This window comes from Sander lucioperca, chromosome 3 (genome assembly GCF_008315115.2).
Source record: "Sander lucioperca isolate FBNREF2018 chromosome 3, SLUC_FBN_1.2, whole genome shotgun sequence".
Classification (NCBI taxonomy): Eukaryota; Metazoa; Chordata; class Actinopteri; order Perciformes; family Percidae; genus Sander; species Sander lucioperca.
In genome coordinates this window covers 32,114,301-32,138,016 of record NC_050175.1, presented here as the reverse complement: position 1 = coordinate 32,138,016, position 23,716 = coordinate 32,114,301, and the positions used below count along the sequence as shown (strand labels likewise).

The following is a 23,716-nucleotide window of genomic DNA, read 5'->3' as shown; positions in this document are numbered from 1 at the left end:
AAAAAAAAAAAACAAGGTGGCTTCAGTCAGGTGATAACGTTCAATAAGGCTACTGTCACAGTTGCCCGTGTATGGAGGAGCCTACACGTTACTAAGCTATTTTACATGATACAGAAGTTCTTGGGATAAGGCCCATTAACCTCTCAGCCGTTTAAAAAGTGCATTGTGATTCATTTTTAATCCCAACCAGTTGTAACTATATATATATATATATATATATATATATATATATATATATATATATATATAACTATGACATAGTGATATTCAAATTCCACTACTACCGCAACCCGTGTGAATGTTTCTCTAAAGCCGTAGCTGCCCCCTTAACAGTCCCCTGTCCCTTTACAGATTTAGGGAGTCTAGGCAGCTGCATGATAAAGGAATGTTTTAATAATAATAATAATAATAATAATAATAATAATAATAATAATACATTTTATTTAAAGGCGCCTTTCTCGGCACTCAAGGACACCGTACAGGGATACATAAGACATTTAAAAGCAACAAAAAATATAAATAAAAATTAAAGTTGCAAGCAGCGATGAACGGGCCTTCGCCTTCTTGCAGTCGGGGGTACTGGCAGATGCAACATCACATGTAGACCACACATTCTAAGTTTCATGTAAATCAGAATAACTTTTGCCAAGATACAACCGTTCATGTTTTAACAGCCACCTACAGGAAGTTGTTCCTCCATAACTTGCGCATTGTTTTAGCTATCAAAATTGTTTTGATAACTTTTAGTCACGAGGGTCCACCGAGTCTATATCCAAGTTTTCATGCAGATTGGACTCACGGCCCAGGAGGAATTAGACAAAGTATGTTTCCCATATATCGCGATGTGGCTAATTAATAAAAAAAATTCTAACAGCGCCATCTAATGGCCGATTCACTCTAACTCTCAAGCCCCTATGCAGAACAACTGTGTCATGTTTGGTGTCAATCGGAATAAATCTTGGTAAGATACGCAACTTCCTGTTTCGACAGCCCCCTACAGGAAGTTGGTCCTGTAACTTGCGCATTGTGTTCGCTATCAAAATTCTTTTGATAACTTTTTTGTCATGAGGGTCCACCGAGTCTACGTGTACATTTTTGTGCAGATGGGACTCACGCTCTAGGAGGAGTTAAAAAAAAGTAGGTTTCGCTCAAAGCGAATTTGCTAATTAATTAAAAAAATGAAAACAGCACCATCTACAGGCCGAATGACGCCATATTTGGCACACAGCCTCATTGGCACTTGAGGAACAACTGTCTTCAGTGTGTGTCCAAGCGGAAATGGGCGTGGCCTATATCAGGAGATTCAGCTGGATCCAGGGAACACGAAAATATATTTTTTTTGATATGTGTATTTTTTTTTTTTTTATCTTTGCAATTTTCACCAGTTGTGACGTGTGCAAATTTTTCGTGCATTCTAACCCCCCCTCAAAAATGCGACGAGGAATTGGTAAAAATAATCTGAGCAAAAACAATAGGGTCCTTGCAGTTTCACTACTCGGGCCCTAATAAAGAACAAAATAGAAACAACAGAAAGAGGCAGAGCAATTGACATCAAGTGGAATAGGCAGTTTTAAACAGATGTGTTTTGAGTTGCAATTTGAAATGGGGGAATGAATCAATGTTTCTGAGTTGGGGTGTTAATGAATTCCAGAGACGGGGAGCAGAGCAGCTGAATGCTCTGCTCCCCATGGTGGTGAGACGGGCTGAGGGGACAGACAGGTGTATGGAGGAAGAGGATCTGAGGGAGTGGGACGCTGGAGGAGATCAGACAAATATGGGGGAGCGAGGTTGTGGATGGCCTTGAATGTAAACAGGAGGACTTTGAATTGGATACGGAACTGGACCGGGAGCCAGTGGAGCTGTTGGAGGACAGGAGTGATGTGGTGGATGGAGGGGGTTCGAGTTATGATACAGGTAGCCGAATTCTGGACCAGTTGAAGTTTAGGGAGGGATTTGTGAGGTAGGCCGAAGAGGAGAGAGTTACAGTAATCCAGACGGGAAGTGACGAGACTGTGGACAAGGTGGACAGTGTGGGGGGTAAGGGAGGGGCGGAGGCGATTGATGTTTCGTAGGTGGAAGTAGGCAGACCGGGTAATGTTATTGATGTGGGGTTGAAAGGATAGTGTGCTGTCAAGATGACACCCAGACTCTTAACCTTGGGGGAGGGTGAAACGGAGGAGTTATCAATAGTGAGAGAAAAACTGTCGGTTTTGGATAAAGTGGATTTGGTGCCAATGAGGAGAACCTTGGTTTTATTACTGTTTAATTTGAGGAAGTTTTGGGTGAACTAGGTTTTTATTTCAGAGATGCAATCAGTAAGGGAGGTGAGTGGAAGAGTGGACGAGGGTTTGGTGGAGAGGTAGAGCTGGGTGTCATCAGCATAACAGTGGAAGTGAATGTTAAATTTGCAGAAGATATTGCCGAGGGGAAGGAGGTAAATGATGAAAAGTAGGGGCCCCAGGACAGAGCCCTGGGGCACACCTGAAGTGACGGAGGAGGGAATGGATTTAAAAGACTTGAGTTGAATGAAATGAGTGCGTCCAGAGAGGTAAGATGTGAACCAGTCTAATGGAGTGTGGGTAATGCCGATGGAAGATAGCCTGTTGAGGAGGGTGGTGTGACAGATGGTATCAAAGGCGGCACTCAGGTCGTGGAGGATGAGGATGGTGAGGAGTCCAGAATCAGTTGCCATAAGGAGATCGTTGGTGATTTTGATAAGTGCTGTTTCAGTGCTATGGAGTGGGCGGAAACCGGACTGGAACTGTTCATACAGGTTATTGTGGGATAGGTGAGAATGGAGTTGAGAGGCAACTGTTTTTTCAAGGATTTTGGAGATGAAGGGTAAATTGGATATAGAACGGAAGTTGTTGAAGTTGGAGGGGCCGGCACCAGGTTTTTTCAAAATAGGGGTAATGGCAGCAGTTTTGAAGGATGTAGGGACAGTTCCAGTGGTGAGAGAGGAGTGGGTGATAGCAGAAATGAGGGGGACCAGGGAGGGAAGGCAGGCTTTAACAAGTTGTGTGGGGAGGGGGTCAAGTTGACAAGTGGATGGCTTGGAGTTTCCTTTGTTGATAGTGATTATACTGGAGTAGTAGTGGGTTTTGGTGAGTCCTTATAACGTAAGATGTGGTTATTGTACATTTCTTTGTGAATAGTGAGACCAGTTTTTCTATGAAGACGTTCAAGTTGCCGACCTTTGGCTTTCATGAGACGAAGACTGGGGTTGAACCAAGGGGCGGAGATGGAAAATGAAACAGATCTGGTTTTTAACGGAGCAAGGGAATTAAGAATATTATGGAGTCCAGTGTTGTAATGAGAGACCAGATCATCGGGGGTGGATAGATTGTGAGTGTCAGGGAGACAGGAGGAGTAGATACTTGAAGTGAGAGTGGAGGGGTTTATATTCTTTATATTCCAAAATGAAATAAGGCGTGGTATTTTAGAGATGGAGAGAGTGAGTTTCACTGTAAATGAGAGGAGAAAGTGGTCAGTTATGGGGAGTTCATCAGCTGTAAGGTCAGAAGGGGTGACACCAGAGCAGCAGATTAAGTCCAGAATATGTCCTTTGGAGTGTGTGGGAAAAGTGGTATGTTGCTGACATCCAAAACTCTCTAAGCAGGAGGTGAAGTCTTTGGTGAGAGGCAGATTGATATTATCCATGTGGATATTGAAATCACCCAGCAGTATTATGTTTGGTGAGAGAGAGGATAAGTGGGTAAGAAAAGCAGCAAAGTTATTTAAAAATTCACTGTTCGGTTTAGGGGGGGGGGGCGGTAGACAGTAGCAATGATGGTTGGAGTGGGACCAGACAACTTGCAGACAGCAGATTCAAACAAGCTGGAGACAGGCACAGACAGCGGCAAGACTTTCCACTTCTCGCAGTAGATTATCGCGAGACCTCCTCCCCGGCCGGAGCCACGGGGTCGACAGATTTAAACAAACCCACTAGGAGTGGATTCATTCAGCTGAGAAAAGTCGTTGGCCTGTTGCCATGTCTCGGTTAAACAAAGAAAGTCTAGCTTACGCTCGGAGATGAAGTCCTGGATGAGATGTCCCTTGCCTGTCAGTGAGCGGATGTTGAGCAGAGCGAAGTTGAGTGAGGTGTTGTCACAGCTGGTGGTGGTGCTAGCCAACCGAGCTAGGCGCTGTGTGTGTGTGACAGCCCGGTTGGTGGAGCATGGAGGGCGACGAGAGCTGGACCAGATGAACTTTATTGCTGGTGAGCTGGATGTATCTCAGGCGGGGCTGGAAGGCGATGCCGGGTCAAGGTGGAGAGCCTCCGGTGCAGGTCCAGGCAGGTGACAGTGCAGCCGGAGCAGGTCAATGGCTGAGTACGGCGAGCAGCGGCAGCAAGCTGTGCCAGCGTTCACTTGTTGGCCGTGACAAGCCATGACCAACTTGCATCCTCTGGTCATCAGGCATCACGTCAGACTTCAGCCCCATATAAAACAAAATACGGCGGAAAGATGACAAAATGCGTAGCTATATATAACTATTGAACTTTGCTAATGAACTGAGTACAAAAATCAAACAAAATGATCAATGCATTCGCAAAAAAGAGTAAATTACTGAAAGTAAACAAGCCAGACAGAGCGGCGTCAATCTCGCCAGCGTCCCCGTTCAATGTTTTGTTCAAGGATGGGGAAAACAGGGTAAAGGGCCTGACCTACTTGAGCATACATCCCAGAGAAAGATAGACTCAACTAGGTTTTAAGTGAGCATCTTTTGTTTTGGTGGCATCAATATCTTGCCATAACAAACTTGACAGCTTGAGCAAGAGATACAGTACATGCATCTGGGGAAGACAAAGGAATCTGCCTAAATTCTCCTCAATTGAGATTCTATTAAATGCTTCTTTGTAAGTCATCGTTTTCCAAACCTTCCTCATGTATGTGAATATCAGTTGTGCTGCTCCTGAGTTTTTCCTTAACACCCACTGTTCTAAACAATCCAGTTTCAACAGTTTGTCTACTATTAGCTCTGCATGTCACACTGAGCGGTCATACCAGGCCATTTTCTATGTATGTTTTTTAATAGTAAGCGCCGCTCTCTTTCTACCACAGCTGTTTGCCAAGGTGTATTGATTTGATTTGATTGATTTGATTGTACTTCTGTGTACCTGAGATGTCGTCTGGAGCTGAGCTCCTAGTAGGGTCACCCTTGGCGGTAAGGTTGAGAGGGAGGTGCCAGATGAAACGCGACTCAAGAAAAATACCTCAACAGCATAGGATAGGAGCAGGATAGTTCTTCGGTACCTTCACCCATGACTGAGCAGCCCTGTTTAGGGACCACACTGCTCACCTCAGTAGGGGAGGGGGCTAGAAAAGCTGCCCTAAAAAAAAACTGTCTGCCTCACCACCTTCCTGGCTGGATTACCGCGTCCAGTAGGATCTCCTCCATGCGGTCAGAAACAAAGAAAGCTTAATTTTGGTGCCTGGAATGTGCACACTCTTCTTGACAATGACAGTGAACTGCCAGAAAGATGGACTGCCTTCGTAGCTAGGGAACTGTGGAGGTTCAACATCGAATTGCAGCCCTTTACGAGACCAAACTGGCGGAAGGACAACAGAGAGGAAAAGGGAGGCTACACCTTCTTTTGGAAGGGCAGGCCTACTGGTGAACCCAGGATACACGGGGTTAGCTTTGCAATAAAAAAATAACCTGGTAAAGCAACTCACTGAATTGCCCTAGGGCACCAGCGAGCGCCTAATGACAGTCTGGCTAAAACTGGATAGCAACCGGATGGCCACTGTGTCTGAATGCTCCCACTCTGGACTCACACAACTATATCAAAGAAGCCTTTTATGACAGCCTAGAAAACATCTTGTCAGCCATCCCAAAAGAAGACAACATCATCCTCCTTGGGGACTGGAGTGGCACCACTGAAAAGGAGGGCGTTGGAAACATCAACCCTTACGGCGTCCTACTCCTGACCAAGTGTGCAGAACACAGTCTCATTGTCACCAAGGCAGTTGTTCATGCAGAAAAATAAACTAAAAACCTCCTGGATGCACCCCCGATCCAAGCACTGGCATCTGATCGATTACGTTATTGTACATCTCACAACAGCAATGACAAGCTCAGATGGATGCTGGACAGACCATCGTCTCATCCGATCAACTATGGTCATCAGACTCATACCCAAAAGAAGAGGAAAGCAAAAACAATTCCGCCCCACCATAAACATTAAGAACCTTAAAATACCAGGCACTATGTGACAGCCTACCACCAGAGTACCCTGATGGCATTGGAGCTCACTTAAATCCACCATCCTTACCACTGGCCAGAAAGTGCTGGGTCTTAAATCTAAGAAGAACAAGGACTGGTTTGATGATAATGACCAGGCAAATGAAGATCTGATTTAAAAAAAAATGACAGGCCTTTTGTGCATGGCAGAAGGACATCACCTGCCAGACCAAAAGGAAAGCTCACTCCACCGCCAAGGCCTTTGTTCAGCGCAGAGTAAGGGAACTCCAAAACAAATGGTGGACAGAAAAAGCTCAGGAAATCCAACATCTTGCAGACACAAGAGACACCAGGGGATTCGTCAGTGCCACCAAAGCAATATAAATCCTGAAGGCCGGAGGGGCTAACCTTCATCAGCATATACATGCCCTCATCATGAAAATCTGGGACCAGGAGGTGATACCATCAGAACTCAGGGATGCACTTATTGTCATTCTTTTCAAAAAGGGTGACAAAGCAGATTGTGGTAATTACAGGGGAATTTCCCTCCTATCCACCACCGGGAAGATCATTATCCGCATTCTTTTTAAGAGATTCCTACCTCTATCAGAAGAGATCCTCCCCGAGTCACAATGTGGCTTCCGTCCTGCCCATGGCAAAACTGATATGATCTTCACAGCCAGACAGCTACAAGAAAAATGCAAGGAACAAAAACAATCACTATACATGGCCTTCATAGATCTCACCAAAGCTTTCGACACTTTCAACCACCAGGCCCTCTGGACAATCCTGTCTAGGTTTGGATGCTCAGAAAAATAAATCAGGATCCTGAGACTCCTACATGACAACATGTCAGCAGCTGTCCTCTGCAATGGCTCTGAGACTGAACCTTTTAAGGTTGAAACCGGAGTCAAACAAGGCTGCATCATTGGCCCCAACCTCTTCACAGTCTTTATAGCAGCCATCCTCCATCTAATTGGAAACAATCTACCCACCGTGTCCAGTTTGTCTTCAGAACAGATGGCAAGCTATTCAACCTAAACAGGTTAAAAGCTAAATCAAAGCTCTCCCACTCTTCCATCATAGAGTTGCAATATGCAGACGACAATGCTTGGACTGACCCTGAACATCAAAAACACCAAGGTCCTCCATCAGCCCCCACCAGACACCTCTGCACCTCTGCCAACAATAAATGATAAATGAATATCTTGAGAACGTGGATCACTTTCCCTACCCGGTTAGTACAGTCCGGATCGGGCCGAATTTTTCTGACCGAACCCGGCCCGAGCCCGACAGGCATTAAGAAATTTGTGTCCGAGCCCGACACAGTTAAAATCTCATTTTTTTTCTCATACTAATGACACATGTAGGCTACGCTTTTGTGTGGAAAGCCCGCTTTTATTAAGCAACTGTAGAAAGGCATTCGGATATGTCAACAGATGAGCGCATCACCGCACACGGGGCAACAAGAGCACGTTAATAAGCTGTTAAAATGTTAATGTTAACCTTTCCTGATTGCTTCGTTTCCGACCGTGATCAGAAAACCAGGGGAGACTTGTTACCTCCAGGGCCGACGTTATAAAATGAATAACGTCGGGGTTAAAATCCCGTTTCTGGTGAGCAAATGAATGAACTTGGCATTCAGTCTTCCTCTTTCTTTATCTCTCTTCTGCCCACTAACTACGCACACACACACACACACACACACACACACACACACACACACACACACACACACACACACACACACACACACACACACACACACACACACACACACACACACACACACACACACACACACACACACACACACACACACACAGCCTGCAAGAAGGTGCCACTCTGCATGAGGACCAACTCCGACAGGCTGCAAAACTCAAACAGCAGCAAAGAAAGGAGGCCAATCAAACAGGCCCCCCCCATACCCTACCTCTGGCACCTCACATCCATGCCCGCATTGCAAGAGGGTCTGTGGCTCCAGAATTGGCCTCTTCAGCCATCTGAAGACACACAAGAAGGACATCCCAGGAGGACCATCATTCTCGACTCCGAGTGATCGCCGATGATGACAAAAGGGACGTGATGAAAACAATCTCAACAACTATAGACCAATATCTAAATTGTCATGTCTGTCAAAGGTCCTGGAATCTCTGGTAAATGATCACTTGAAGGTGTTTCTGTCTAGAGCCTCCATTCTGAAGTACTATAACAGCTGTTACTTTGGTCGTAAATTACATTATATCAGCCTATTTGTTTATCTTTCCAAACCTTTGACACAGTAGATCATTGCCTGCTCTTACAGAAGTTACATAATATTGGCTTTAATATTAATGCATGTAATTAGTTTAAGAACTCAGAGAGACAACAATCCTTTAAACTAGGAAGCTACAATTCTGAGTATTAACAGTACCAAAAGGTGTTCCATAGGGCTCAACTTTAGGTCCAGTTCTTTTCACCATCTATATCAATAATATAATCTCATTTTTGGTAAACTGTCATGCCCATCTGTACGCGGATGACACAGTGCTGTATTATGTTGCTGATTCTAACAGCGTTCCTTAAACATTCTGCAAGATGCTCTTAAAGACCTAAGACTTGTACTAAATGCTGATAATAAAAAAAGTTCATGCTATTTTCCAGAGCCAGAGCTATATATTATACTAACCTTAATATTTCCACTATGAACGGACTGACAATTAAGAGTCACAATATATATATATATATATATATCTTCGTCCGCTTATCCGGTATCGGGTCGCGGGGGTAGCAGCTCCAGCAGGGGACCCCAAACTTCCCTTTCCCGAGCCACATTAACCAGCTCCGACTGGGGGATCCCGAGGCGTTCCCAGGCCAGGTTGGAGATATAATCCCTCCACCTAGTCCTGGGTCTTCCCCGAGGCCACCTCCCAGCTGGACGTGCCTGGAACACCTCCCTAGGGAGGCGTCCAGGGGGCATCCTTACCAGATGCCCGAACCACCTCAACTGGCTCCTTTCGATGCGAAGGAGCAGCGGCTCTACTCCGAGCTCCTCACGGATGACTGTGCTTCTCACCCTATCTCTAAGGGAGACACCAGCCACCCTCCTGAGGAAACCAATTTCCGCCGCTTGTACCCTGGATCTTGTTCTTTCGGTCATGACCCAGCCTTCATGACCATAGGTGAGGGTAGGAACGAAAACTGTGTACCGGAGAACGCCGTGGATTCCAGCTGATGAACTCCGCGGAAAATCTGACACAAGGATGGCCCAGATTGCTGGTGGAGGATGATGCCAGGTAACCTCTGAACCTTACACGTACTCCGCCTCTCTTACCGCATCTCCTGCGGTGATTATTGCGGAGCGGCAGGCAGGGATGACGCCGTGGATAGGCCGGTATGGACGCCAGGAAGGGTGGAGGGGTATTTGATTGACCATCAGAGCCGTAGATCGGCACTTTCTCCTCAGAATAACATATACTTAAAAGAGTCAGGCGGTCATACAACAGCAGCGGTGACACATTTCGAATGACAAACAGTAGAAACAGGCAAATCAACAATAATTCCAACAGAGGTAAGTGGCGAGCCACACATAGCGGCGCCATCTTCCTTCGCCAAAATTGAATACATTTGAATAAATGAAATACATTTTTAAACCTGCAAGCGTCTCGTGGCCGGGTTGGCTCAGTGGGTAGAGCAGAACACTCGGCGGCAGCAGAGCACAGCGGCAGCAGAGCACAACAGGCCAAGGAGTAGCCTGCTGCCACCAGGCCCAGCTGCAGCCAGCTGCCACAAGGCCCGGAATCCAGCATCAGCCTGCTACAATGGCTACTGCTACCACTACCACTCTATCCACCCTGGCCTGTGAGAGCTAAGTCGGTTTTAACGACGACAGTATACTGCTAATTAAGGCAAATAAACAAATAACCAACCTTAAAGAAGACATCCAACAGCTGTCCGAGGAACTTTGGAAGAAGGACTCCTTACTGTCCAGTTACATCGATCTGGCATGTGGACAGTCTCAGAAGCTGGCTTCGCTCAACTCAGTCTTGCAGAACACTGTGGCGTGGGACCCTGTCGCTTGTCAGCGGCCCTCCTCCTGCTCTACTCCACATCATGAGTCAACTTGGGTGGACGTGGTGGCCCGCAGTCGCAAGAAGGGCTCTGACAGGACCGTCTCTCCACCTCTCCTGACACTCTCCAATCGCTATGCTGCTTTAGCTTTAACTGGTGAAAACCTGGTCCACCTGGTTGGTGCCTCTGCACCTCCTTTACGACCGGACCAGGTCGCATCCACAACGCCTGTCAAACCCGTAGGCAACCCTCCGCTGGTAGAGGAAAATGCCGACGGACCCAGTGGAAGTCAGCTCGGCGGCCAAACAAGCTGGGTAGCTCAATGCTAGCGGCTAACATACAGCACGCAGTACAGTCCACCCCATGTGATGGACTGTTTACACCACACACCTCCTCCGCAGAGTCTTCTTCTTTCACTACCACCTCTTTCTCTCAGGACAATGTTAATAGTGTTAAACCCCCCCGCTAATTGTCCTCTTTGTCCACCAGAATGTTGTTTCACCAGTACTCCCAGGTCCTCAGGTCAGGGTGGAGGGCTCGCGGTTGTGTATAAAAACTGCTTTCAAAGTCGGACAGTACCCATTGGGGTTTTTTCCTCATTTGAACTGCAGGTGACCAAAGTTGGTAGTTCTAATCCGTTTTATTGTATTTTAATCTACCGACCTCCTGGTTCAAACAGTTCTTTTTTGTCTGAATTCAGTTCTTTTTTATCATCTCTTATTAGGTTGGATAAAGTGGTTATGGTCGGAGATTTTAATATTCACGTCGATGACAGGTCTTGTACTTTTGCTGCTGATTCTCTTAATGTCACTGAGTCTCTTAATATTATCCAACGTGTCTGGTCCCACACACGTCAGGGGTCATACTTTGGACCTTGTTTTTACTCTTGGTCTTAATATTGACTCTGTTTGCTCTGAGGAGCTTCATATTACTAACCATGACTGTGTTTTGTTCCAACTCTGTCTTTTCCTTTAGATTTACTGCCCAGTAAACATGTAAGATGTTCTCGCATTTTAAATCGCTTCTCAGCTGTTTTCTGCACATTTGACCAAAGCGCAGTGCTGCCTTCTCATGCTGATATTAATTGTCTGGTCCACTCATTCAACACATATTTCTTATCAATTTTGGATAAAGTGGCTCCAAGTAAGATGCAACGTGTTTCCTCCGTCAACTCATCCCCATGGCTAAATTACTTCATTCGCTGTTTCCGGCGTACATGTCGGAGGGCGGAACGACAGTGGAAATCCTCCAAGCTTTATGTTCACCGGCTGTATTACAAAGACCTTTTGACTGAATACAACAACATGGTTAAGGAGGCGAGGACATCTTACTTTTCTTCCAGTAAACGTAACCCTAAAGTCCTTTTTGAAACCATCAACAATATTGTCAATCCTGCTCCTCCTGAAGTGCCGGTGTTTTCAAATAAGGACTGCAGTGACTTTCTCTATTTCTTTGTAAATAAAATTAGTGATGTCATAAATGGCATTATCCCATTTTCTACACCCTATTCGGTTCACTCGAGCCGGCCTCCAATCTTGAACTGTTTTGCTCCAATTTCACTACAAGAACTCACTGATCTGGTTAGCAGTATGAAATCTTCCTCGAGCCCAGTAGATATTATACAAACTTTTTTATTTTACCTTTATTTAACCAGGAAGAGACTCATTGAGATTAAAAATCTCTTTTTCAAGAGTGTCCTGGCCAAGACAGGTAGCAGTACAACCACACATACAGTACATACAAACACAAAATATGCAAAAACACCAAAAAACAATAAAACTGACACAGCAAATCTTTCAAAGTCAACCACAATCCTAAACACATCAGTCTGCCTCCAAGTCAATCATCATCCTCTTAAAAGCGACCAATGAGACCAGCTCAGTAAGTTTCATGGATTTCTGTAACTTTTTCCAGGCAGAGGGAGCAGCAAACTTAAAGGCTTTTTTTCCCAGCTCAGTTCTAACCTTTGGAACAGACAGAAGGAAAAGATCCTGGGAACGAAGATTGTAAGTCCCGGTACTATTTACACTGATATAGGTCAGAAGGTAGGATGGAAGGAGACCTAAAATAGCCTTGTATATGAAGGTATGCCAATGTTGAAGTCTCCGTGTTGATAGAAAAGGCCATCCAACACGTTCATACAGTTCACAATGGTGAGTGAGGGCTTTCATACCAGTGATGAACCTCAGAGCTCCATGGTATACAGTGTCCAGTACATGTAAACTTTGAGATGAAGCATGCATGTATAAAACATCACCAAAGTCAAGTACAGACATAAAAGTGGTAGCGACCAGCCAGTACTTGGGTTCTCTCTATACTCAACAGCTCTCTGCAATCTGGTTGTGTCCCTTCGTATTTTAAACATGCAGTTGTTCAGCCACTACTAAAGAAAACCAACCTGGATACCTCAATTCACGCAAATTATAGGCCCATTTCCAAGATGTCTTTTATTTCCAAAATGTTAGAAAAAGTTGTTGCTAAACAGCTCACTGCGGTCTTGAATACACACAACATTTTAGACAAATTTCAATCTGGCTTCCATCAGAAACACTCAACCGAAACCGCTCTTAGAGTGTCCAATGATTTATTAATGTCCTCTGATATGGGTGAATGCTCGGTTTTGGTGCTGCTGGACCTAAGCACAGCTTTTGATACAGTGGATCATAACATCTTGCTTGATAGACTTAAGGCGAGACACTACAGGTGAATAGGGTAAAAATTTTAACTTACAGATATCACCATGAAACTTTACCAGTTGATTACTCACATGAATAAGAGAAAAAAAAAATGAATTGCAAGTTTTTTGTAATTTTATGTTTAAAAATGCTAATCAGGCTATAGCTAATTAAATATGCACTAATTTGCATATTTTGACGTGACGAATCTGACCATTAAAAAAAACAAGGTTCAAAATTATTTTTGCATTTTGTTGATATTTTCAATGAAAAGACATTACCAGAGGGGATTATGAATATCTCCTTTTGTTACCCAGAAAATCAGAAAATACTGCCAATAGCCTTAAAAAATTGATTTCCGCCCTATTTTTAAGCATAAAATGTCATAAATCAGGCCAAGAATGATATATCAACAAATCCCTCTGGACAAACCTTCACAATATAGTTAGGAATACGACTGTAAAGTTTGGTGTATGTAGGTGCTACAGAAGTGGAAAATCGTCACGCGGAGTGTGAGAAAAAACTAATTTTGAGAAACCGGCCTTTAAAGATTTTTAATGGCAAAATTCCACTAATTTCTATTGAAAACCATGAATTAAAGACAAAATATGCTTTAGGTCCAAGTAAAATCCATGTATCACACTGTTTAACATCCAAAACTTATCATTGCTTCATCCATCACTGATCATAACATCCAAAATAACACATCAACATTCCATCACACAGGTGGAATGACAAAAACTAAATATATCCCACCCACAGTAGACGTCACAGCAACATCATGTGACTTCTGAAGAGGACTGCAGTCAGCAGTCGAAACTGTCAAGGTATGACAACAAACTTTAAGCCTGTCGTATAAGAAAGAATCACTTATAAATACAAATAGTAGGCTAAATGAGCTTGTTTGGATTAACACATCAACATCGCCTTCAACTGAAGACCATTACATCACAAACTTCAAACTGACAGAACACAACCATTACACAGCCTAGTTCCCCCAAGTTAATTTACGGTCTACATATCCATGCCAGCACCATATGTAGGGCCCTCCTCCATCTCCTGCTGGTGTCGTCTCACTTTTTTGGCTGTGCTTACACTTTTACGGCTCCGTTTGGCACTGGCGGAATGGACACTATTGGCTTTAGAAATCCTAACCACGTCGTCATCCTTCATTGCATTGACAGTTAGGACTGTGCTCTGAAGCCACAATTTCTCCATCACAGCCAGCATGGCAGAGGCACCCTCATTAAATATAGAAATCGCCATACTGGCTGCAGCCTCAACTCTGCTTTTCCCCACAAAGACTGTTTTTGGACATCGGGCCCATATGACCGAGTTGAGGCATTCGTTGGCATTCTGAGTGCCTCCATGCTGCATGCGCTTGAGCAGGCTGTCACTGGACATCCGGTGATAGACAGGGATGAGCTTCTGACCCACCTCCCATGATAAAAAGTTTTCTGTGTGAAGCCTATGGCTCTCTGGCTTTTCTCCATTCTCCTCTGCTCTCCTGTACCAACACCAGGATGGATTACACCTAGTGTGCGTAGGATTTTCATCACTAGACATGGAGTGGAGGAGACCTGCCCATATTTCTGCCTTCATCTGATCCAGTGACCCTTGATTATTTAGAATAGCCCCCCTGTAATAATTCTGCAAGGCTTTACATTTCTTGGCAGTGAGCTTACCCTGACCTTTTCCCCCTAACTTACGCTCAGCACTCAGTTTCCTAAGCACTGTGCCCATGCGCTTGTGAGCATGATTTATGCACTCAAGCTTAACAATTTCATGTCCAGGGTATGGGTTGAGCGCAACCACCTCCTTGAATGCTGCACTGTCCCCATCTGACAGCATCTCTGTTTAGCGCAGCTGATGCTGAGACACAGACCTGGCCCACGTCCGCTTGGCTGCCTCCTGCTCCATGGCCTTACTTGACCCTGAGAAATTTAGGTCTACATGACTCTCCTTCCAGCTTTCAAATTCCTCCTGTGTAATCTTACCACCTCGCCTAGCACACTCCCTGAGGATACAAGCATGGCAGTAAGAGGATAGCACCTCAAAGTCCACTACCAGCCCAGTGAGGATGTCGATGCACACACCAATGCCGTAGCGGGACGTGAAGCCTTTTTTCTGCCAGGTGCCATCAAAAGAGACACTGATATGTATTATGGCATCCTCATCCTCCCTTACTATCTCAGCCACATCAGGGTCAATATCTGCATATGCCTGCCTGATCTGGTCCCTGGTTCTCTGCAGTGACTCCAAGCCTCTCTCAATTTCAGCAACTGAAATTAAATTTATAGTTTATTACTAACTGTTCATCCATATTATAAAACACAAATAGATCGAGGCCATAATCTATAATGCCACAAATGTTACAGAGGGAGAGAGAGGGAGAGAGACAGAGACGGGGTAGATGTAAGACAAGAGATGGGATTTCCCATTACTGCTAAACATACAGAAACAAGCTGTAATGTTTTGAACACATCTAAATGTAAGTCAAAAAGACACATTCCATTTCAAAGCACCTAAAATCCAAGAGCCAAATCCTGAAAACAGTCCCCTCAGTCAGCTGATGGTGAAGCTAACAAACCAGGCTCCCTTCAGCACTGGTTCAAAACAACTCAACAGAACAAAACTAATTATGAACCATTCAAAAGATCAATATTTAGAACATTGGAGAAAGCAAACAAAGTAGACTAAATTGTTATTTGACATAGTATCTGTCAGACGGATCCTGACTAAACACAGGCTCAGTGACCACCAACTGGGTCAGACAGAGATACACTTCCTCCTCCACTGGGAAAAACTTTCACTAAGAGATTTACACCTTGGAAAAATAGCCAAAAAAATAACACTTCCCAAAGTTAACACCAGAAAGAAGACGGAAGTTCTCCTAGGAGAAGGGACAGCAGCTCCACTAGCAGCTAAATATGGATCTGTCTGCCACAGCCTGAGGGACTCACAACCACTTTAGGATCCCAAAATAACAGATTTGTTTAGTATTATATAGTTATTATATTATACAAAAACTGAAATGTGTTGTGTAATGTAATTGTTTTGTATATATAGTGTGTAAAGTATAGTATATATGTGACACCTATATATTTAATATATGACATGTAGGCTATGAATTTCTGTAAACTGCTTTGACACAGAGAGAGAGAGAGAGAGAGAAAGAAAAAGAGAGTTTTGATACCTGTTACTGTCCTTTGGTGTCTCTGATACATTTTAACATGAAGGCCAGGAATCCCCAACACTTTGTTTATTTTTTTTAGACCTACGTATCCCAAGCCTAACTCGTGCGCTAACAGCACCATTCTCACATTCACGTCAAATGCCACATCGTTCCTGGATACGTCTTGAAGACGCGGAGATGTATAGACACTTTGCCTGTACTTATTTTCTTTACAGAGACTGCTCTCTAATAGTAAACTACTACAGAGCCCATGATTCTTCGGATCGATGTTGATTTTCAGCCCTGTCCCTGTGCAATTAGGACAAATTAAACCACAGATCAGTTCATTCAGACGCGCTACATGAACTATCAGCCACTGCTGTGTGGCGCTCTCATTACCTCCGCTGTCTGGACACTCCTGTTTTATGAATGACAGTTTACGGATTGACGCACTTTGTGATGGCATTTCATCATCTTCTGTCTTCGTTGGTAATCCCCTGTGTTTTCTTGCTGAACTGTTTTCGGCTTCTCTGAGAGAATTTTACACAGCTATCTTTCGACATTTTGAACTACCGCGAAATGTCAGAACGCGTCACGTGAGGATTCTGAACAAATCACGTCAGAAATTGGCATCAGCCAATGAGATTGCGCATTTCGAGTTAAATCGCCCATTTTACTTTCATGATTGGTTGCTGATAAACAGGAAATGACCATATTTGGATCCGACAGCATTGTACAGGAGTAAGAGAGCTTTCCAACGGTATATGTGATGACAGGGTGCAGACAGCGATCGCGGAGCAGCGGGATGATTTAGAACAACAACTTTTGATGAATTTAAGCGAAATCTACACACGCCAACAGACAAAGTGTAGTAAAATAAAGACCTAAATGTGTATTTTGGACTTTTTTTTCACCACAAGTCTGAAAGAATACATGTTATTGAAGACAAATAGCCCAAAATCTCAAAATTGACCAGTGAAAAAAAAACGATGTTTTTGCCTGCCGTGTCTTAAGCACTTGGTTGGTATCTCAGGGAGCGCCCTGGATTGGGTCACCTCTTATCTTTCAGATTGGTCCCTATTGTTCAGAAACTGCTGCCCTTTCCTGTGGGGTGCCTCAGGGTTCTGTGTTAGGTCCAATTTATTTGCTTTGTATATGCTTCCCCTAGGACATATAATTAGCCAATTTGGAGATATCCACTACCACTTATATGCAGATGACATCCAGCTATATGTCTCTTTTAACCCGGATGAGACTGACAAAGTGTTGGAACTGCTCAAATGTTTGACTTCCATCAAGGATTGGCTGTCAAACAACTTCCTGCAGCTCAATGAAGATAAGACCGAAGTCCTTATTGTTGCTCCAGACACTACAGCTTCCAAGGTTACTCAGCTCTTGGTGTAGAAAAGGCCCCAAAGTTATGTTAGTGTTGCAATTATTTAGTACAGTTGACTATATTGTGTTTTATGCTTCACGTTTACTCTCGTTTATTCAGTGCTTGTAACAGGTTAGCCAAAGTGCGTGCTGGTTGGTATATTATAGCTGACGTCACACGGTTAATAAGCAGTAAGATAGTTAGTCGGTCAGTTGATTGATGAGCAAATGTATTACATACATTTGGGGGCGGCTGTAGAAAAGGCCCCAAAGTTATGTTAGTGTTGCAATTATTTAGTACAGTTGACCATATTGTGTTTTATGCTTCACGTTTACTCTCGTTTATTCAGTGCTTGTAACAGGGTAGCCAAAGTGCGTGCTGGTTGGTATATTATAGCTGACGTCACACGGTTAATAAGCAGTAAGATAGTTAGTCGGTCAGTTGGAGTGTAGTTGTGAGCAGCATTTTCTTCGTGTGCGTAAATGAGAAAAGTATATCTGCTGCATCACTCGTAATATTGTATTTCTTTGTTAAACCAGCTTTAATTTCTGCTATTTAATGTGGATGAGAGTTACGAGTTTAAGGGGTCGCCACGCTACGCAACCACTGTGCTAATTATAGCCACGTTCATTCAAGCTAGTTTATCGCCTTCGGCTCACCCGACTCAGTACATCGGGTCAGACTATGTAACATTGTGTTTAAACATGTTGATACTTTTTATATTTGTTGTTGAAATTGTTCAGTACTTTGTGGTTGAGTAAAATAAGTAATTAGTGGTGTTAAATAGTGTTATCTGTGCCGCTATTGAGGCTTCTCTATCGAGACTTTGCTAGCTTGAACGGAATATAACATCCGGTCCGGGATTTTCACAATAAAAGCATCAAGCCGTTTAGTTAGTTGGAGACTTTAAAGTGTATCATTGATAACAGGAAGTGCTGTCTACGTTAGCAGTAACTTAACGGATGGTAGAAAATCTATGAGAATCCCATATAATAAGTGTTTGAATCCCTTTTTTCTCTGCTTACATTATTGGAGTTTAAGAGATATATAGCCATATGCTGACTATTGTTTATTTTATGTTTAGTAATGTATATTAGTGCTTAAAGAGGAATGAGTATATACATATGTTTCCTTTATTCATTTGTATTTGTTTCTCTGTTTATAGAAACCACACTCACACTCAAACGTACAAAAAGGAACAAGGAAGAAATAAACAGAAAAGGAACATCACTCAGCTCTTCATTTATTTATTCATAGGATATTTGGCCTTAAGTGGTGTTCTGGCCGACACACCGGCGTGAACTTAGTGATAACCCTACAATTAGCATCAAGACTGAGTATCTACCCATTATCTACACTACACTTGGGGTCCCTTTCTTCAGCAGTACAGTCCAAAGTGAGAAATCTTGGTGTTATATTTGATAATAACATGTATTTTGATCATCATATCAAATCACTGACCTGCACATGTTTCTTTCAATTACGAAACATTGCCAAAAGAGCTGTTATTTCGCATTCTGAGCTTGAGATGATCATTCATGGATTTATATCATCCCGGCTTGATTACTGCAACTCCATTTTCACTTGTTTTAATAAGTTGTCCCAGGACCGTCCACAACTAATCATTACATTGGCTTCCGGTCAAATTCAGGATCCAATTTAAAGTTCTTGTTCTGGCTTATAAAGCTTTGAATGGTCTGGCACCTCTTTATATCTCGGACCTACTCCATCCGTACACTACTAACAGGTCCCTCAGGTCTTCTAACCAAGGATTGGTGGTCCCACGCACTCGTTTAAAAACTAAAAGGTGACCGTTACTTTGAAGCAGTGGCTCCAAACCTGTGGAACGCCCTCCCTACGGTCTTACGTTCTGCAGTCTCTGTTGAAGCTTTTAAAAAACAGCTGAAGACACATTTGTTTAAATTCGCTTTTGACTCATTTGTAAACTTTGGGTTTTAGGTTTTCATCGTTGAAATGATTATCCTTGGTCATTCAATAATTATTTTCTTTTTTCCCTTGTTTATTATCTACTGGGTTGTACAGTATTGTGTGTAAACTTTGGGTTTTAGGTTTTAATCGTTGAAATGATTTTCAGTGGTCATTCAATAACTATTTTCTTTTTTCCCTTGTTTATTTTCTGTTGGATTGTACTGTATTTTTACAAATGTTTGAAGCATGTGAAGCACTTTGTGACTTTGTCTGTAAAAGGTGCTATATCAAATAAACTTATTATTATTATTATTATTATTATTATTATTAGAGCAGGCGCACATATACTTATGCCTCGACGCAGAGGTTCAGGGTTCGAATCCGACCTGTGACAATTTCCTGCATGTCTTCCCCCTCTCTCACCTAGCTGTCGTATCAAATAAAGGCGGAAAAGCCCAAAAAAATAATCTATACAAATACAAACTTTTACTTGTAATTGCTTTACATTCTTGTATTTTCTTTTGCATCCTAATTTATTTATCAAATAATTTTTCCAATTCAGAAAGTTTCAGTGTCTTTCTATTTTTCTTATGATGGTGTCGCTTCTTTTCCGTGTTGTTTTGTTTTTGTCTTTGTAATCAGGATCGTTTGAGATGAGCCAGTCCTGCGTAAAATCGATCACCGGCGATTGCCGCCCTATGCATGCTGGTTAGATTTGTGTTCGACTTGATCCCGACTTGTTTCATGCACATGCAACGATAATCTCACTAGATCAAGGTGGCCGCAGTTTTTAGAGCCAGGCACCGCAGTTGCTCTCCACCGACAAGACCCAGGGCCTGATGGGAAACGCTCTCAGCTGATCTAATAGCTGATTGGTTCGGGGTTGACTCAACACTATGACGTTGTATATAAACTTTTCATTTACTTTTAATTGGAGAGATTTTAATTGATATTTGTCTGATTTGAAGGCATATTCTGTTAACAGATGTTGTGTGGGTCATCAAAGAGAATAAATACGTTCAGATTACAGATAATCTACAGTTGTATATTAACATCAGCAACAGATCGCATGTAGAGCATTTTAACACCCAGAGATGGCTCCAACCAGATCGACTGAATGCCCAGCAGATCACAGAACGAGTAGCGATGGATCGCTTCTTACGTGCCCTCCCTAAGTCAGAGCGCCGCATTGTGAGCCTGGCTGCGGCTGAAAATCCTGCACAGATGGCCAACGCCACAAAACAAGCAATTGCTACCAATGCTCTGATGCGTGATGGGCCCAGTGAACGAGGCGGCATGACAATGAGGCCCCAGAGACGTGACCCAGGGATTCCCCCTCCTCGTCCTTCCCCCACAATTCACCAACCTGCACCACGTGGCCCGCCACACCCAAGAGATGAGCCCATGCCTACAGATCCAGGCATTCGTTCCCCACCCGCCAGGACATGGCTTGCTGGATGTGCTATCCATACTTCCCAACCAACACGGGTTCCCACCCGCCGGATGCACATTCAGGGCCGACCCGTCCAAGCACTACTCGACTCCGGAAGCACTGTCTCCCTGATTCGCCCGGACGTCTTGGAAGGAGTACCCCCTGGACCGACTACCATGCTACCCATCTCCTGCGTTCATGGGGATGTCCGGGAAGTAACAGCCACCCGGGTAGTCGTTCAAGATGCCTCTGGTTCCTGGCCCTTATTGGTAGGGATGCTCCCTGAGCTTCCCGTGCCAGCCCTCCTCGGCCGTGACTGGCCTGGTTTCCCTGATGCCTGGGGTAGGCATGGAAAGAAACGGAGAGGCCGACCCCAGGATCACCTTCACCGGCCCCTGCCCCAGCCAGAGGAACGACCTGTCCTGCTGGCCCAAGATGGCTCTTCCGATGCGGATGAAGAAGGTGAGCGGGGACAGGCGGGTTCTAATCCATTTTCTGAACTGTTTCAACAGATCACTGAAGGGGGAAGATTTGCTCGAGAACAGAAGGAGGATGACCGACTAAAACATGCCTGGCGACAGGTCCTGCAAGTTGAAGGGGAGCAGCGACTTAGGACCCTCCCAGATCAGTATTTCAAAGTGCACAATGGGCTCCTCTACTACAGTGCAGCTCGCCGTGGTGAACGTCGGGACCTGTTGGTTGTCCCCCGCACACAGATTGATGCTGTAATGACCCTGGCCCATACCCATCCAATGGCTGGCCATCTGGGAGCCCAGAATACAGAAGCCCGAATTAGGGATCGGTTCCACTGGCCCGGGATGACAGCTGAGGTGAGGAATTTCTGCCAACGATGCCCCACTTGTGAGCGCACTTCCCCTCGCATGCCTCCTCCAAGTCCGCTCATTCCCCTTCCCATCATTGATGTACCTTTTGAGCGTATTGGCATGGTATGAGTATATCCTGGTCATCGTGGACTATGCAACACGGTATCCTGAGGCTGTGCCCCTGCGTAAAGCCACGTCCAAGAACATTGCTTGGGAGCTCTTCATGCTCTTTAGCCGCGTCGGAATCCCAAAGGACATCCTTACCGCTCAAAGTACCCCTTTCATGTCCCGATTGACAAAAGCCTTGTGTACTCTTCTGAAGGTCCATCACCTCCACACCTCTGTCTACCACCCTCAGACAGATGGGCTTGAGCGCTTCAACCAAACCTTGAAAAGAATGCTCCGACGAGTGGTGGATGAGGATGGACGAAACTGGGACCTTCTCCTCCCTTATGTTCTCTTTGCCATCCGTGAGGTTCCACAGGCATCAACTGGCTTTAGCCCTTTCGAGCTGCTGTATGGCCGGCAGCCTAGGGGCCTTCTGGATGTGGCCCGGGAGGCCTGGGAACAGCAGCCGTCACCTTTCCGCACCACCATCGAGCACGTTAAGGAGATGCAAGACCGGATTGAGAGGGTAATGCCGCTTGTACGTTCCCACATGGAGGAGGCCCAGCGGGCTCAACAGCAGACCTTCAATCGTCCAGCCCAACACCGGGAGTTCCAGGTGGGCGATCGGGTATTGGTCCTCATCCCCTCCGCATCTTGTAAGTTCCTCGCTACCTGGCAGGGTCCTTACACCGTGGTGGAACGTCTAGGGCCTGTCAACTACCTAGTCCAGCAACCTGGCCGTCGACATCCGGTCCAGACATACCACATCAACTTACTCAAACGATGGATTGAGCCTGTTCCTCTGCTGACGGCCTGCGCCCATGCTGACCAACCCCCAGTCCACTGTGGTGAGGGGCTTAGTCCTGCCCAACTGCAGGAGCTCCGGGAGCTGATCGACCAGCACAGGGATGTTTTTTCCTCCAACCCAGGCCGGACTAACGTTGTGCAGCATGAGATTCACACTCCCCCTGGGACCGTTGTTCGGCAACGGCCCTACCGAATCCCTGAAGCAAGACGACAAGCGGTGGAAGAGGAAGTCCAGAAAATGCTTCAGCTTGGGGTGATTGAGTCATCTCACAGCCCCTGGTCCAACCCCATAGTGCTGGTTCCGAAGCCAGATCACTCCTGGAGATTCTGCAATGACTTTCGCCGACTGAACAAAGTTTCGAGCTTTGACAGCTACCCCCTTCCCTGTGTCGACGAGCTGGTGGAACGGTTAGGCCGAGCAAGGTTCATCTCTACTCTGGATTTGACCAAGGGTTATTGGCAAGTACCTTTGAGCCTGGAGGCCAGACAGAAGACTGCTTTTAGCACCCCTAGTGGACACTGGCAGTACAGAGTGCTCCCATTTGGTGTCCATGGAGCTCCGGCCACCTTCCAGAGGATGATGGACCAGATCCTGGCCCCACACCGAGACTATGCTGCTGCTTACCTGGATGATGTGGTCATCCATGCTGAAGACTGGTCTGAACACAACACCAGGCTCAGGAAAGTCCTTGCTGCCCTCCGCCAAGCGGTCCTAACTGCCAATCCCTCCAAGTGCCACCTTGGCCTCACTGAAGCCAGCTACCTGGTATATTTGATAGGCCGAGGTCTAATCAAGCCCCAAGAAGCAAAAGTAATGGCGGTACGAGAATTTCCCCGTCCCACCACCAAACGCCAGGTACGAGCATTCTTGGGGTTGGCGGGGTATTATCGACGCTTTATCCCTTCCTTCTCATCTACAGCTGCCGTCCTCTCAGATCTGACCAAGAAGGGACGGCCAGAGAAAATCTGCTGGAGTCCTGCTGAGGAAGCTGCATTTGTCCGGCTTAAGGAGGCCCTGTCACGTGAGCCTGTCCTCTGGGCCCCAGACTTCTCTAAGCCTTTCCGGCTCTGCACAGATGCCTCTGACGTCGGCCTGGGGGCAGTGCTGTCACAGGAGCATGAGGGTGAGGAACACCCGGTCCTTTACCTGTCCCA

General features: G+C 45.1%; 1 protein-coding gene and 1 long non-coding RNA gene across 2 annotated transcripts in view; both read right to left on the bottom strand.

The window, feature by feature from the left end:
- The window catches only part of LOC116041089 (toll interacting protein), a 57,809-nt gene that overhangs the window by 22,061 nt on the left and 12,032 nt on the right, over positions 1 to 23,716 (bottom strand). The gene's annotated exons all lie outside the window — the stretch shown is intronic.
- LOC118494771 lies at positions 7 to 11,971 on the bottom strand. Its single transcript, XR_004896958.1, has 3 exons — positions 11,960 to 11,971; positions 4,938 to 4,941; positions 7 to 196 (listed from the first exon to the last, which is right to left on the bottom strand). It is a non-coding gene; the product is annotated as an uncharacterized LOC118494771 (long non-coding RNA).